The sequence below is a fragment of the Chlamydotis macqueenii genome, chromosome 3, assembly GCF_036417535.1.
Source record: "Chlamydotis macqueenii isolate bChlMac1 chromosome 3, bChlMac1.mat, whole genome shotgun sequence".
NCBI classification, from domain to species: domain Eukaryota; kingdom Metazoa; phylum Chordata; class Aves; order Otidiformes; family Otididae; genus Chlamydotis; species Chlamydotis macqueenii.
Window position 1 is genome coordinate 77,660,353 of NC_141558.1, and position 17,675 is coordinate 77,678,027.

General features: G+C 39.4%; 1 protein-coding gene across 5 annotated transcripts in view; it reads left to right on the top strand.

Moving 5' to 3' along the window:
* PACC1 (proton activated chloride channel 1) overlaps positions 1-17,675 on the top strand; it is a 101,996-nt gene that overhangs the window by 27,523 nt on the left and 56,798 nt on the right. The gene's annotated exons all lie outside the window — the stretch shown is intronic.

Below are 17,675 nucleotides of genomic sequence, written 5' to 3' on the forward strand. Positions count from 1 at the left end.
ATTACATCCTCTTAAAGCCACCTCTTCTCCAGGCTGAACAAGCCCACTTCCCTTGGCATCTCCTCACCCAGCCTGTGCTCTAGCACCCTGACTATCTTGGTGGCCTTCAGTGAACTCACTCTGATTTATCAACATCTTTCTCTTCCTGGGAGGCCCAAAACTGGATGCAGTATTCTCAATGCAGTCTGAAGCCTGCTGAGTGAAGGGGGATAATCACTTCTCATGGTCTACTTGCTATGTGCCTGGTGACTCAGCCCAGGATCTTGTCACCCTTCTTTGCTGCCAGGGCATGCTGCTGGCTCATATTCAGTCTGCTGCTGATGTCCCCAGCTGCCCAGTCCGTTGGTCTTCAGCCTGTACTGCTGCATGAGTTTTTTCCTTTCCAAGTGCAAGACTTTTATTTGTTCTTGTTGAATTTCATAATTTTGTATCAGCCCAACCCTCTAGCCTATCTAGATCCCTTTGACTGGTGGCCCTGCTCTTGAGCATATTTGACTGGTCTGCCCAGTTTGGTGTCACCTGGAAACTTGTTACCTGGAGGCACACTTCATTGCCTCCTCCAGGTCACTGATAGATGTAAAACAGAACAGGTTCCAGTACAGACCTGTGCAGTACTCCACTTGTTACAAGCCTCCAGGCTGAGGATAACCCATTACGCACAACCTTCTGAAACCAACTATCCAACCAGTTTTTTACCCATTACATCGATTAATCAATGTAGCTCTCTTTTAAAATTTATTTTTGCTAATTCTGTTATTACATTAAGTAACATTTTATTGTAGAAATACATTTAAGTCATTATAGTGAGGATAGTCTGGAGAAAAGAAAGCTGTGGATACTACTACTGCTTTTAAATCTAAACTTTTAAACCTAAATTGATTTCATGTATTCTTAGCTGATCCTGAGCTAAGCAGTCTCTGAAAGTGGATGCTCAGTGGACTGCAGTGTAGAGGCATCCAAGCTGGTGCGTTATGATCATTTATAATGGTATCTTGCATCTAGTAGGGTTCATTAATTCAGCTAAAGAGCTATGCGGACCATGTTACTTCCGAACTCAGGCTTGCCTGAGAATCGTTTTAGTCGTATTTGTGTGCTCTTGCTTAGGGCTGATACACTTAATCTGGCATGCACGTTGCTGTTTTAAGTAGCTCTGATCCTGTGTCCTGATTTATCTGCAAGGTAGATAGTCCACCCAGACATTTGACTGAGTTACTTGCTATGGGCTGCCAATGGGGTCTCTTGGTAACTAGGTGGTTGAGTCTGAGCATATGTCTTTAGTTCATATTTTCCAAGGCAACTTTCTGCTGTAATTTGCACATGAGTTGGCAAATATAAATTGAGTCATTTGGTAAGCTTGTTATCTCATGTCATTCACAAATTAAGCAAATGCTTAAGTGATCCTGTTTACCTTCATAGTTACTTGCCGTTGTAGAAGAAATGGTGAGGCAAGAACCTCTTTAGAAATAGGCCCTGAACATTTTGGTCTTGATTTTGCTTTGGTTGGAACTTCTGAAAAACTTGCCACTAATGTCAGTGGGAACAATGTGGAGCATGTTTCTAGAATAAAGACATTATGTTGGCTGGTAGTGGTGCAACGTATGTGAATAAAAAATGGTTTATCTCACTAAATGTTAAAAGGTTTGCCTGAAATCACTTTCAATATCCTTTCTTGTTCTCTATATGTGTAATTAGAGAGCATTTTATACAGAAAACTCTGTTTGAAAAATTGATTTTTAAAGCATAAAAGAGGCAGTGACTGAAGTCCTGCCAGGCTCTATTGAATACTCACATGTATTATATTGTAAACATAATATGATTATGCTGTATGTTGTCATAATAATTGGCAATGGTATGGGAGTCGGTCACTGAGTGCTTTGTTCATGTGGTAATAGATGACAGGGGCTACAACGTGTGTTGGCAGAAAACTTGTTTTCCTTTTTATTTTTCTTAGGAAATTGGTTTCAAAATAGTTTTATGGGGTTTTTTTTAAAACTGACTGCCTTAGGATCCAGATGGCTTTATCTCTTTTTAATGAGATTTGGGACATTCTCTTTAAAAGTGCTGTTTGCTCTGTGCTGCCACAAAGGCTGCATTCTTCGCTCTTCTTAAAGCATGGCAGTGACATCAGTGATAGGGAAGACTTAGTAGTGATCAGCAGCGCCGAGGGGTGGATTAAGTCAGATTCATTAGGATCGAGGGCTGAAAGGTAGCATGAGTCAGGACAGAACATAAAAACTGAGTTTGGAGGCCAGCGAATAGTTTTAGGTTGCAGGATTTAGGAACAGCTTATCCATTAGTCTCCATAGGTTTGATTCTGTAATTGTGATTCGTGTCACTAGGTTCCAGCAGGCTGCCATGTGATGGGAACTATTCATTGTGAGTAGGCATGACAAAACTGCTCCATTTATTTGCAAAGGTCCTGAAGGGGCAGCCAGGATAGATAACAATTGGGAAAGGGGCATTTTTTCCTGATGAAAGTTCAGGACATTTTTTACTGAATTAGTTGCTGGAGGTTTGAAGAACAAGACCCTCTTAAAATGGTTTCTTTTAAGGTCCGGACCATATTATGGCAAGGCTCTGCAGGATCCTGAAAGTTAATTTGTGGTGGCTTGAGGCGTTCACAGTAGGCATGTGTTTCAGTTACGATGGAGTGTATTTCACCTAATTCAAGTTTAACTGCTGAGAAAAGGTTGCCTGGACCAGCTGTTCCATTTTCCATCAAGTTCAGACTGTAAGGCTTGACTACGTAGTTTCAGATTCCTGCAAAATCACCAGCAGCACACACCCTATGCATCACCATTCTTTTACCTTTGTGTCTATCCTCCACTTTTTGCCAGTTTGAGTCAGCTTTCGCTGACTTCAGTTGCACATGATATAGCCATATGTTTCCACCCTTGCCGGGCTTCCGTGCCTTTTATTTTGCTGTTTATGTGCCTGTCCTGTGTGTCCCTGTGTCAGTCATTTTCCATCTCCTTTCATATTGTGTGCCACTCTCCATCTCAAAGTTTGTTTCTGTCTGTCTTCATTCTCAGTGTTATTTTTTTAGCGCCTGCTTCTTTCTCAGTAGTCTCCTTTTGATTACCGGCTGTGGAATATGCCACCTGCATGTATCTCTAGTTCTGCCAGCAGAACAGGGGTTGCAATATACAAGAATGTCTTGTTCCTGCAAAGCAGACGTAACTTTACTGTGTTTTGCACTGATGTATACACTTTGGTTTTCTTTGTTGACCACACAGATAATCTGAGTCTGCCCAGGTAGTCACATAGAAGGGATGGTATTCAGCTGCCATGAGATATCTCTACCTGTGGTGGGCATTTAGAAACACTGTATATCTGCAAGTGAAGAACAGCACCTTTAGTTGAGTCTTCAGAGGGAAATGGAAATGAGTAGAACACTTACCCCAGGTGATATTTATCATGGCCTCTATCACTCTTTTTCCTATTGAAAATGCTATCAGATTTGTGACCTCCTACATGGTGTGGTGCAATATGGGGTAAATTAGCCCAGTACTGAGTCATAGGGAAAAGGGGTATCCATTTGAACCACTAATAGGAGTATCTTAGTTCTTCAGGGATCTCCTGTCCAAGGTATTTGATTCTGTAACTGTGTTTAGTTTGTGAACATCTTTTAAAAATCACCACTCAGAATGGTTTCTTAATTTAAGACTATGTTGAAAATAAATTAAATAGTTGTTAAGTACAATACCTCAAGAATTTCCAGTTAGAAGGCACAAAAATTAACATTGTAATGTTTTTTCGACGTTGTAAGGTTTTTATTTACCTGCTGGGATATCATCTGGTATCTGATTAAATCGCTGCAGTTTTTCCTCACTAAGATGTAGCAAGATGTGCATGTGTGTATTCTTATGCACAGTGGATTCTCAACTCAGGTATAATCATTGCAAACTACAGATGTTCAAAGTGCTTTTCTCAGTATTCTGGTTGTTAATTATGTGGCTAATCAGCATTGTAAAACAAAATTTGCACCTAGAGAGTCTTGTTTGTCCCGTGGGGGCACGCTAACAGGTTTTCTCCCTACACAAGTGCTCTGCAGAGTAAGACATGCATTAGCTGCCTGGGATTGAAACAGAATCAGAACAGGAGAGTTTTCGCAGCACACAACGTAGCTGAAAATTGTTTTTTTCAAAACCGCTATGAATTTTTTGTGGTGTACTTTACACCCTGTGAGGGGAGATCTATTCATGCAACAGTGCCTAGTACTGTAATTGGGACTGATTTAGCTTGTACTTTAACCATGTAAAAAAAAATCCTTATGTTTCCACAGTCTTTTGTGACTTTTATCCACTCTGCTGCTTTAGCAGTCAAGCTCTTCAGACCATGAAAAATCTTGAAGGCATGGCTGTGCTTAGCCACACCTCTTTGTCTGAAGGGAATGGCAGAATGATAGAAAGGTTTCTTGTACTAGAGCCAGTAACCAGAAGTTGGGCCTGTTTATATCCTCTAGACTGGAAAATTCAGAAAAGGGTAGGTTTGACATTCTTGATATTCTAAGGTAATATGCTTGAAGGCACGCAACAACCTAGCCTTAGGAAAATAAACTCTTCAAATGTTTACAGCTTTTTTTGTACCTTGTACCAAAGAAGGAAAGGAGCACACGGACACAGCTTTTCCTTCATGAGTCATCTTATTCCTTACAATTCTCCCTTTGATAATTTTTTTTTTTGCAAAGAGGCTTAAAGCTGTTTTCTTCAAAGTGACACTGTTTATTAGGAAACTCAAAGATCGTGACTTAGCTTCTGCTTCTTGCACATTGATAAATCTACGCTTGTCTTGCTTTGGAGGCAATTCAAAGGGCAAATGCAGAGTTTGTAAGCATGAGTGCTGCACCACTTTGGAGTCATGCTAAACTCTTTGCACTTCATAGTACCCTACCCTTTCAACCAGTACTGTGGAAAGTGTTGGCTGTCATCCTTTAAACAATACAGTATTTGCATTTCTCTTGATCATCTGTCCCAGAGCAAAGTTCAGTAGGTTGAGGAAATATTGTTTAAGTGCAATTGATCTAAAAATATATCAAAAGGAAAATTACTGTATATGAGCAAATTATGGAGAGGCTTTATATAGGCTTGTTGATGTCTGTAAATACATAAAACAAGGAAGCAGCAGCTTATGACATGGTTATTTCTGGAAAAACGGAAGGTCTGACTGTTATTGTTACACTATGTACAGAGCAAAGCAGTTGCTCCTGAAGAAATTGTGAGTGGAATTAAGAATGCCAAAATTAGAACTATTTCCATGGTGTTATGAACTTTTTGCTCTAGATCTTGCCTCTGCAAATCAGTGACAGATCACATATTAATGCCAATGGGATCAGGCTTAGGATTTTCACTTCCCTCCCCGCCCCCCAACCTTTTCTTCAAACAAAATCCTTTTCTACAGGGAATGCTTGTTCTGACAATAAGCCTGAGGATCTAACAATCTTTAGTGATTTCTGGCAGATCTCACTCAACACAGAGCATTCCAAAATTAGTGAAGTGGTGTCATCTCACTTCTTCAGAAGGGAGAGTAAAATATATGTATTATATCCGCAGGGGAGAAGAAAAGCTAGAAGGAACTACTAAGTCGGTTAATTCGCTCTCGATATCATAGATCATTATTACCCAGTTACCTCTGTATAGAATATTTTGTGTTCAACTGCACTATTAAGAATCCAATACATGCTGAGCTACAACACTCAAAAAGGTATCCAAACTTGAAGATCTCAAGAACTAAAGATGCCATTGCGAATTCCCATGGTAATTTGAGTTATAAATAACTTGTTTAATATGTCATGTTTCCTACCTGAACTTTGTATTTATGCTGAAGAACCCTTTGGGAGCCAGTATTTTCTGTGATATATTAAGTCAAGCTAGTTAATAATGTTAACAAGTGAACTTTAAGTCTTTCGTTCAAACATGTCACTGTAAGACATTTTCCTCTTCAAATAATTTTGTCTGCTTTTTTGTATTCTGTTTTTAAAACATTCTTTCTAAAATGTTAAATCTGGTGTGGTGTTTCACTGCAGGTTTCACCAGTGTTGCACATAGTTGTATAAAGCTGTTTTGCTTTTGTATCTATTAATACGATAGATTAGGAGAGATTTTTTGCTACAATGTCAGCTGTTTGTCACCTGTAATCCTTGGTACCTTTCAGACCATGTGTTTACCAGGGAGGAAACTTGGCTGCTGGTGGAGCTTTTAGTTCTAATTCGTTTGCATTTGGCTGTATTAAGACATGTTTAATTAGAACTGGCTTAGTTTATTAAATTGTTACATGTTACTATCTTCAGCTTTCATCCTCACGACTTTATTAAGCTCACAAATCTTACTATCATGGATGTATATATTTATTTCCAAATCACAAAAGCCCTGAAGTTTATGTTACAAGTCTCCAATCATTATTACTTTGTTAGATCTTTCAGTTTTCAGTCCATTTAACACATTTCTTGGATACTAGGTTGTGCTAATTTTCATAATGAGAATGTCATAGACTATAAGTCAACTGCTGTCCACAAATATATTGCAGATATACAGTTTCTTTCATCAGCCAAACATCTGTCTTATCAAACAATGCAATAACTTCATTTTACAAGGCATATTTGCTGCAAAACTGGGTTGACTAATATTAATTATATTCTGGTACTTTAATTCTTTATTCATTTAATAACAGCTTTATTACCTGGAAGTAACGTCAGACTAACTATGGGTTAGCTCTCTGAGTCATCCTACTGGCCTTTGTTATTATTGGCACAGCATTAGCACTTTTCCAGTCAAATGGAATTTCCCTGGAATGCCTTAATTTATTAAAATAAACATGATTAGTTCTTAGGCCTTCTCAGTCTTAGTTCTTAGGTGTGAGGTGGATGGATTGGCTGATTTTAAAATATTTATTTCTAGTACCTGTTGTATAACATTTTGCCTGGTTACTAAGGGACTGGAAGATAGTTCAACATCATCATGTGACGTAAAAACATCTGTCCAAATATAGGATAGACATATTGCTAAAAATGTCTGTCTCTCCTGCATCGCTATTAAAAAAATTTATCCTTTCCATCTGACAAAGGCTTTGTATAACTGCTAGGACTATTGTAGTCTTGATACTTTTTTTTTTTTTTTTTAAATTCTTCATGTTATATTGGTTGTCAGCTGTGGACTTTCCGCTAATATTTCTAGCTTGCCTTATCGATCTTTTTTCCCTTTGTAACTCCTAATTCATATGTATTATTTCTGTTTGTCTTTATCTTCATTTATTATATACTACTTTTGATTTTGAACTACTGCTCATGCTTGAGTAGTGAAAGAAGACACCATTTTTAGCCAAAATTATCATCTCATTGACTGTGGAATTACAAATTTTTTACTATCCTAAGATTGTTGTTAAAGGAACCTCTCACTTTTGAATTTCCCACCTCTATTTCAATCATCATTTCAATTACTCTGCTAGGATACTGAAGTTGCAGGTTATTGACAACTGTAACACGTGTACCACATTCCTGGCTTTGTGCATCAGTTTCTCCCTCATCTCTCCTACTCATTCTGCCCTCTTAGTGTGGGTTGTTTGGGTTGGTTTGGTTTTTTTTTCATTTAAATCGGGTTAATTGTTGCACAATGTTCACTAATAATAGTGGCATAATTCTTTTGCATTGGTGATAATTTCGTGTTCTCTGGCTTATTGCCTCTTCCAGTCTCCATACATAAAGACCTGAAAAATGTCATCTCTTAATAGTCTATGCTACACTAATTCCATTTCTTCAGAGACTGTTTGAGCATGTACTGTATTTGCCTTCTTACCAGCTTCCTCAGGTGTTGCTACTTTAACATTCTCCTACCTACTCTGGCTTATCTGCAGATCAGAAAGAGGTAGCACTTGCACAGTCCTCTTTTAGAGTTTTTTTTTTTGAGGTAAGATTGCCACAGCAAGTGGATTTGCATAAAAGCCCTGTTAATGTAGTCTTCCCAAGTCATGCACTCGTTTTCTGTTATCTGTCTGACCATACTTTGAGGATAATGCCATCTGTTCTAGAAGTGGTGCTGCAAAAAGGAGATTTCAGATATATTTAATCACAACATTATGTTCTCTACGCAAAATATTCACTAGCATATCTTCCACAGGGGTATACCAGCAGAAGCAAAAAGTAATTTTTTTTTTTAATGGTCTGATATAGCAGACTCTCATTTTAATTTGGTGCATTTTGCCTCTCTGACTCACTCTTGCATATTTGGAGGATGTGTCAGCTTTTGATTCCAAACTAGCGTATGTTTTTCTTTCTTGTTTTAGAATAGTGCATAATAAATCCAATGGGATGATATAAGAGTGTTGAGGAACTATAGCATCCAGCTGATTTGCTAGTGATGTTAAAGGCTGCTCTCCAGGAGTAGAGCACACTGCGCATTTTGCAGTGAGTGTTCAAATTCGGTCAGCATCCAGAAACAATAGCCAGTTGGAGCGATTTAAAAAAAAATGTCTTGGGCATACCTCCTTACTTTAGTATTTTAAATTAGATGCCTTCAAAGGGCCGAAACCAGCACAGGCCCTTAGTGCAGTTCTCCCCTCTGACTTCTTCTTTCCTTCCTGAAATAAAATAATCATCCCTGCAAACTCTCCTGTCTGCAGCAGGTACTCCCAGGAAAAACTGTTTCCTTAATGCATGTATGTTGCAATTAAGCTTTTAAAAAAAATTTAATAATGTTCCTGCTAAAACCTGCCAATTAGCACAGACTAGAGAGGAAACTGGAAGGTAAAGAGTTATTTCTTTCCTAGATTTTCCTCTCTGAGAACAGAAGTGTTGATAGATGATGAGCAGAGAGGAAAAGAAAGCTGACAAAATTCCACTGCACCTATTCCTTCATGGGCTTGCAGTCTGATTTATAACTGAGGAAGGAGAGGAACAATAAACAAGTGGAATTAGAACGTACAAACTTTTCCTGCTTCCTAGCTGTTTTGTACTCTGTTAAAATGGTCGTCATCTTATACAGATTTTGTCTGATACTTTCCAGTGATAGAGACTCAAAACCTAATGATGCCTGAGTGTCACAGCTTTAACCTGTGATCTTGATATGATTTGTCCAGATCATGTTGCTAAAGATCTCATAAGTACATAAGAACATTTATTTCCTTCCTGAATGAAGATTATAGAAGTACTTTCTGTATAAGCCAGTACAGTCCTACTGTAGTAGCAGTGTTATATTTGACATGATGAATGCAGAAAAAGTACTAAGAAAGAGTCACAGTGCCTGAGCCACGCAGTCTTTCTGAATCCAGACTTGTTTGGATGTTTTGAAAGAGAAAATGAAATTGTCACATGGCTGCTGATTACATAGTGACTGAATTGTTTCAAACTACGTGTGCTTTGGGAGATAGAGCCTGCAGCTGGGAAATCCCCAGCATGTGACTGCTACAGCTGTGTTTGATAGTGTGATTAAGCTTTACTGCAGACCTGAGTATTTCACCGTTGCATCTGTACCTGTGGGTGTCTGCCTGTTGCAGCGTTCGCATAACTGCCAAGGGTTCCCAGTCTTTCAGATTTTCCATCAGCATTTGAATCTCTGAGCTGCTTGAACTGTGCTAATTTTATTCTGATAAAGCAAGGGGGAAACAGAGTCCCAAGTGCAGCAAAGAATAAAATTTCTCTTTAATGGTGAATATAGTAGCTTTAAGTTATCTGCATATGTGCCACACTGCCAAAGGACATAAATAAATGGTTAGGTAAAGGGGAAGCTTGGACTTCTGCTTTTCTTCAAGCTATTTTTATGCTATCCATCCCCATCTTGTTGCTGCATTTCCTCCTCCTGTGGCATCTTGTCAGCGATTGAGATGGTGAGTTGTTTGGGATAGGAGCTCTTTGTTACTTACTGGTACAGTGCCAGGGATAATAGGACCCAATTCTTATGGAGTCCATAAGACTTTTTTTTGTAATGTAAACCTGTGATTTCAACTCATTGTTTGTTGGTTAACTCGTTTTGACCCACTGCATTGTCTAATACATAGAAGTGTTAGGCGGTGGGTCATGCAAACTGTCACCACCTGCTCACAGGAAAAGAGAGATGCTGTACTGCGGCTTTGAAGTGATCCCTCGGAGGGTTGCAAAATCAACGCTCTGGCTACATGGCTGGAAATCTGGATCACTAATGATTGCCAGGCATCACAGTCACTAGCCGTTCACCTGGTTAGTAGTCAAAACTTTTTCAGATTTCTGCCACTCCCTGGAGATTTTCTAACACACCGTGGGCTCTGCTGTGTCTCCCAGATATGAACTCAGCGCAACCTGGTAGCTCCATGACATTCCAAGAAACCAGCTCCGATTACATGGTCCCCAGAATACTATGATCCCTGACCAGAGTAAGCTACTAAGAAATAATTGATTTGATTTAGGAAAAAAAAAAAAAAAAAAAAAAGCACTGAAGCATTAGTTTACAAAGTTTTATATATTGTGGGAAAAATGCACTGTTCTTCACCATTTGTAAAATATCTGCAGGATAGTGTCCTTTGAAAATATATTCAGCCTTTGCTTCTCAGATTTACTGTATGTTTCTTTTATATGCATGATGTCCCGTTAGAATCCATTGTAGCTCTGATCTTTCTCCTTTATCTCAAAACTTCTGGCTTTGGTTTGCGGTTGTAATGGTGCTGCTTCAGTCCTCCTGCCAAAGCTTTATAATACATTTAAAGTATGTTTTCCTTTTGATGTGTATCACCTTATGTTTCTAGAGACCAAGTAGGGTTTTTCTCTGACATTTAATTAATTGTTTCAAAATGCTTGATAGAGTGAGATATTGCAAGTAGATGCTTGAGAGGATTTTGGTCTAGTGTTTAATTTTATGCGTGCAATTTTTCACACATTGTGGTGAAAAGATCTGTGGTGAAATGCTGTAGCATGTTAACCTTACCCTCCCTAATTCTAAGAGAATGTGTTTGTAGTCAATATTTAATGTTTGTGCTCAGGGTTACTTGTTATCAACTTTACATTGTAAGTGGCAGAAAGGAAAGTTAGTTGGACAAATAAATGTCACTTTAAAAATACAGAACTAGATTCTCTATCTGCAGATTGGTATATTATTTATTAATATAACATTGTTTCTTTTCATTTTTTTTGAATTATCCCTTTGAGAGGCCTCCAGAGCCTGATACTTCAAAAGTCTAAGTATTCTCTGCCTTCACTCATTTCAAAACAGAGAACAACCTATGCCTTAGTTGATCTGGTTAATTAGTCAAAGGATAGCAAGAGATGACACAATTGTCTGATAGAGCATGTAGTAAGGATTAGCGCAACAGCAAAAAATCATGAGATGAGCTATTATTACTTGCCCAATTTGTTAGTTCCTGATTTCTGTATGTTATTTATATTTCTCTGTATTATGTTTGAGGAAGTAGTCAGATGAAAGGTCGCAACTGCTTTATGACAGTGGGTGAATCATATCACTGTGTACAGGCAGCGTATGCTCAATGTATTTGGACTGTGCATTCCTTTATTAGTTCGCCGTCCATTCTACTGTGGGAACCAAACTTCAGTTAAATAGAAATGGTGTTGCAATATAGCTTTCTGGATTCGAATGGGAAATTATCTGGTTCATTTAAATTGCACACTCAGCACGAATTGCACACTCAGCTCTGGAGCCCCCAGCATCAGAAAGACCTGGACCAGTTGGAGTGAATCCAGAGGGCCACAAAGATGATCAGAGAGCCGGAGCACCTCTGTTATGAGGACAGGCTGAGAGAGCTGGGGCTGTTCAGCCTGGAGAAGAGAAGGCTTCAGGGAGACCTCATAGTGGCCTTCCAGTACCTAAAGGGGGCCTACAAGAAAGATGGGGAGAAACTCCTATCGCAACAGCAGGGCCTGTTGCGATAGGATGAGGGGTAATGGTTTTAAAATCGAGGGAGGTAGATTCAGATTAGACATTAGGAAAATATTTTTTTTTACAGTGAGGGTGGTGGAACACTGGCACAGGTTGCCCAGAGAGGTGGTGGATGCCTCATCCTTGGAAATATTCAAGGCCAGGTTGGATGGGGCTCTGCAACCTGATCTGGTTGGATATGTTCCTCCTTCTTGCAGGGGAGTTGGACTAGATGACCGTTAAAGGTCCCTTCTAACCCAAACTGTTCTATGATTCTATGAATTTAGATTGCATCCCCAAAATCTTTGAGATATAATTTAGATGAACAGCTATTTGTTTGACAAAAGTAGAATGCAGGGAGCCGTGCCCATTGCTTTGGTGATGAGATGAAGAATGTGCTTCCTTCACTGACTTTTGTGATGGTATGCAAGTGTTATTGATTAAGGATATGTTGCCTCCCTGGATTCATGTTAAGATACATACAGTGAAGTTAGGGTTGGGGACAGGATCTCTGTGACAGCTTGTGTCTCCCAGAGCAGCAGTGTCACTCTTGCTCTCCTGTTTGAGGAAGGTTTGAGGAGGTTTGGACTGAAATAATCACCAAAAATTGTAATCAGGATGATGGAAGAGTCTGGTTAGTTTTGCTTGTTTTTTCTTTAAGATTGTCCAGGGCAAAGCTGACACATTTTTAAATGCCACATCTGCTCAGTCATCTGGCTAACGTGCCTGTTCTCTGTTACCACCGAATTCTATAACGTGACGGGATTTAGCTAGCCTCACATGCTTCCCCACAGTGTGGTACATCACTTGACAGTATGAGGAACATAATATGGTAATTAGGGAATCTTGTCTTTCTTCTTTTTCTCCCCCCTCAAAATAGACATTTTCATGCTTGAGGGAAAGTATCGTGCTAGCAGTTCTGGGAAGCGGCATTTTTTCTTTATGCCCTGAACAGATACAATACGTGTGGTTACACTGCAGGCTTTCCTCTTGCCAGCGTTACAGCATCTTCATTCTCACATGGAAATGCGACCTTTAGGGCTGAAAAAGCAGGTCAGGTGTTTAGCCCATTGTTATTACACCTTCTTGCTAAGACTAGCAAAACTTTAAAGTGGATAATTACCTATAACTTCAGCCAGAGCAGATGAGAGCCCAGGTTATCAATACTGATGCAAATGTGAAGCCCCATTGTTAAGAGGTACTATCTTTTACTTGAAACAACCAATATCCTTCTCATAAATCATATAGTCCAAAACTTTAAATCTGGGTAGTAGAGCCCCAGGCACAGCTGTGATATAGGACGGGGACTGCATGTGCCTTAAGCCATCACGTGACTGGGTACTGCTATATGGAGTAAAGTAAAGAGAGAGACAGTCCTACTTGCAATACTGGTAAATCTACTGTAAAGTACTTGGAAGCTCAACCCGTATTTAGGATCCTATCTAGGAGAGTGCCACTGAACTTCTGTATGATATTCAGCAAATGAAAGCTAAGCAATTTCATTGATACATTTCTAGACTGAGGCCTCGAGTTTCTTCTAACGACAAGTATAATTGTTCTGCTCTGACCTTTAGGTGGCTTAATGTAGGCATTCAGGCTTGAAAGTTGTACATTGTACAAAGGGAGTTCGAGTTTGGTTTTCTCTTACTACACCTACAAGTGGAATGCCAGTCTGATGTGCTCAGAAATGAAAATAAACACTGAGCAGAACAAGTAGAAGCTGTGTTGGACACAAGGGTTCAGTGTAACTTGGGCACCATAACTTCATTCTTATAATGCCATCTTGAAGATTTTTTTTTTTTTTAAGTAGAAATAAATCTAAATAAATGTATTTTTTTCAGCCTTTCCTTTTCAGATGATATAGGGTTAATGTATATGAAATTGAACAAATTTTGTTAATTTTGATTGTGCGTGTCTTTGGAATTACTCTACAATGTATTTATTGTCTGTTGCTTCATTCTAGCAGACACTGTGTTTTCTGCAGCTAAAAGAAGGTTTTAAAACCTGATTTGGAATATGAACTGTCAAAAATGGGAAGAAAGAGAATGTCTGTGTAAAATATCTGTAATTACTTATCTTCAAATATGCAGGCGTTACACAATATAGGTTCTTAAAAAAGATTTCATCCCCTTTTGATAGGCACAGAGCTTATATCTTTTTGAGATCAAAATTCACAATATTCAAGGGGAAAAATCAGGACTACTGATTCCCCTTAAATTTGTTTTTACAATTATTTGTGTACATTCTCTTCTCCTATGACCAATGTAAGCTGTTTGTTTCATATGTAATTGTATCCAAGGGGGAAATGCAGCTCAGTTGAAGATAAGTGTTTGTGTGTGTATTTGAATGTTTCATTACTAACTGGTGAGGTGATTTCCTGCGATCAGGAGGTTTTACTGATGCCCTTTATTTTGTGTAATTTTATGTTAAAGAAATTGTATTGTATTTTAAAAGATAGTCAAGCACATCAGCAATTCTGGAAAAGAATTAAGCTCAGGCTTCTTGGCTATTTGAACAATTTGGACTAATGGGCAGTACTAAGTAGTCTTGAGGTGGGGGAAGCACGTATGCAGAATAAAGAACTGAGTTTGGAAACTAAAACAGAAAAACCACAGAGCGAGTAGGAAGCATATCTTGCATAAGAGTAAAGCTGAGGAAGAGCTCTTGGGGCAGCATCCTGTTTTACCAGCTGGGGGCACTTTTAGCTGTCTCATTTGTTTGGTTTTTGCACAGCTGGAAAAGATCTGACCCTGTAAAAGGGCTTGTTAGTTTGATCTTGAAAGTATAGCTGAAAAATAAATTGGGGAGGGGGGAGAAAAACAAACAAAGAGTAAAGTCAGTTCCTGTTTCTGCCTCCTGTCTGTGGGAGGTTTCTACCCCTTCTGCTAGAGAGCGAGCACTCGAACAGGTTGAGTACCTGTGTTTGGCACAGCGGGGAAACTGAAACTGTGGTGAGGAGCACAGCCTGGAAACAGTCTCAAAAGTCTCCTAAAAATATCTGGCATTGATGATAAAAGTTTCTGTGCTCTCAGCAGCAGAGTTGCTACAGTGAAGCCCCAGGCCTGCCCTGGCTGCTCGCTCCAGTCCTCTGGCTGTGGCAAAGGCTGATCCAGCTCCCTTGGCAGCTGTGCTGTGACTGATGGGGTGGAAAGTCCAGTGAGCGAGGTGGAAGTGGGTAACAGGCATGAGAGGATGGGGGAATGCCTTGAAATTATTGTTATTAAAACTAACAGTTAAAACTAATTATTATTTGTGAACTTGATAATAATTAAACTAGTTACTATTTGAGAGTTAAATTCTATATCAGTATCTTCTAACTGGAAAGACCACCTGAGTTTTGTCTGAGTGCTGAGGTTAAATGTTAAGAGCTGAATACTTCAGATGGTGCCAAACTTAAATGTGCTTCAGCAGGGATTAATGATCAGGTTCAGCCTCCACTGGGCCTGTGCTTTCACAAACATTTCTTCCTCACTGCAGTGCCATCCACTCACTGTTCGTTCTTGCTTGCTGCCCACCTTTAGCCACATATTTGCTTATGTCCGTGTTAACAGTTTCTGTGTGACTGCACAGTGAATTACATCAGGAAACTAATTCAATTTTTTAAAAAATCTTTTTTGAGGGGTGATGGGAGAGGATTATTTTCCTCACTACAATTCAACTTGTGCCCTTACCAGTAGTTGTCCTGGCACAAATAAGGTTGTGGTGTAAGGTGGGAATAAGCTGGAGGGAACAAGGTGTTAAAGCCAGCACTGTTGCTGAAAGAGGTGTTTGTGAAAATACACCTTGGTTTGGTACAGAGCAGCAGGAAAAAAAGGTGTAACTAACTCTTCTGGGAATTGCTGGGTTATACGTGGTCATTTTGCTCAGAACAGAGACCTAGATCTGAGTGCCTGTAGACCCCCATTCAAATTCCTCTTTTCTGTAGCAAGCTGAACAGAAATCTCATTGCTCCTAAACACTAGAAGAGTGTTCTCTGCTAGACTGGAACGGATGTAAATTCATTGATAGAAAAAAGACCAACCAACCTGAAATTTTCTGTATGATACTGTTATTCTTTGGTGCAGTCATCTCATTGTCCTGTTCTCCGTTGTTCCCTGGGCACTGCTGCCACAGGAGATGCTGCAAATGGCCCATCATGCTGCACAGATGTATTCAGGTATTCAACTCACTTCCAGGTGTTCGACTCACATCTGCCATTCCTTGTGCTGTAAATCAGCCCTCCTGGACTCCAGTGGCTGCACAGACAGCCCATTCACTCCTTTCCTGTGTATCTCATTACTTTCCCTGAGCTGTAGTTCCTTCAGGTACAGAGATTCCTTGTCTTCCTTTTCCCAGGTGTAATATAGTAAGATTTTGCTCTTTATCCAGTGCTTTCTACTTGGAGCTCTAGGTGCTAGGTAAGTACCTTCTCTTTTCTTACACTGAAAAATAGATATAGGCGATTGTAGCAGCTTGATGAAGATCACAGCTTGGTCTACCTCAGAACGTGGAATAGCTCTCCTCACTTCAGGCCACTGCCCAAGTTATCTGCATCTTAACAAGGGACCACTCCTTCTGGTGATTTGATTTGCTTATTTTTGTATATGCATGTTATGTTTCTGTGGTACGTATTTTTAATTAATTTGGGTTAATTGGGTCATTAAATAAAGTTAATGACAACCAAATTCTGCTCTGTGTCTGCATACATCTCTCACTGCATACCTGAGACCGTGCTCACCTGTATCACTTCTCTTATTCCAGTCTTAAGTTCTTCTGGTGCTGTTATTGCCAAAATACACGTTGCTGTCCTTGTACAATGTAGATAGATACCTGCTAAACCCCTTTGATATCGTGAAGCTCACTTCACCTGGGCCCTAAGCAAAGATGCTCATCTCAGAGTCAGAAATTGAGAGGAGCCTGCACATTGAAGTCAGTGACTTGATTCAGAAACCTAAGTACAATCAGAGTTGTGTCATATGACACAATGAGAAGGTGACAATATTAAAGAGCAATAATTATCACTTGACATTTTCTTTATTAATTTCATTAACAATTTTATTATAAAAACTTGTTGATCTCTTCAATTCTGTGCATAGTTTGTTAACGAGTCAACTACTTGAAGCCTTTCTCCAGTTTTTACTCCGTTCTCAGTTGGTCAGCTTTCTCGTCAAAGTTCATGCATTTTGCTTGGGGAAGAGGACCAGTAAAAAGGAGAGAGCATCTTAGAATTTGTGCCACATAGCTGTGTTAAGGGTCTTTAAGGCTTCTCCTTAACCCCCAGCCCAACAGACAAGCAAAGACAGCAGATCAGCTCTGCCTGGCACTCTCAAGTGTGCTCTCACCCAAGGTTATCATTGCTGTGGCAATGATGGTCCTATCTATGTCCCAGTAAATCAGTAATGTGCCATGTGTTTTCTCGTCACTTTACTACACAGAGTCCTCTATCTTCAGGTTGTCACATTTCTGAACGTGGTTGAAGCCATTCTCTGCCAAATGCAGTATCTCCAGGAAGTTACATCATACTGTCCTCTAGTGGTAAAATATTCTTTTGCAACCTTACTTCAAAAGCAAGGTGCTTTCAGGCACTTCCTTCTCCATGTTATTCACACGTTAACCTTCTTCTTGAAGAACCATCTTGTTTTGAAAAGGTTGCCTAATAATAACAAAAACACTTAGGAAGAAGTTCTTAACAGAGAAACTTCGTAACAAAGTTGATGTGAACTGATAGTGATGCTTTCCTGACATAATTCATTATCAGATTTTGTTTTAAGTTTTGGTTGGCTGCCTCAGCCATTCTTCTGAGTTGTTCCTTGAACTTACAAGTGGAAGAATATTTGTTGGAGCAGTACGAAACATCAAGTCAAG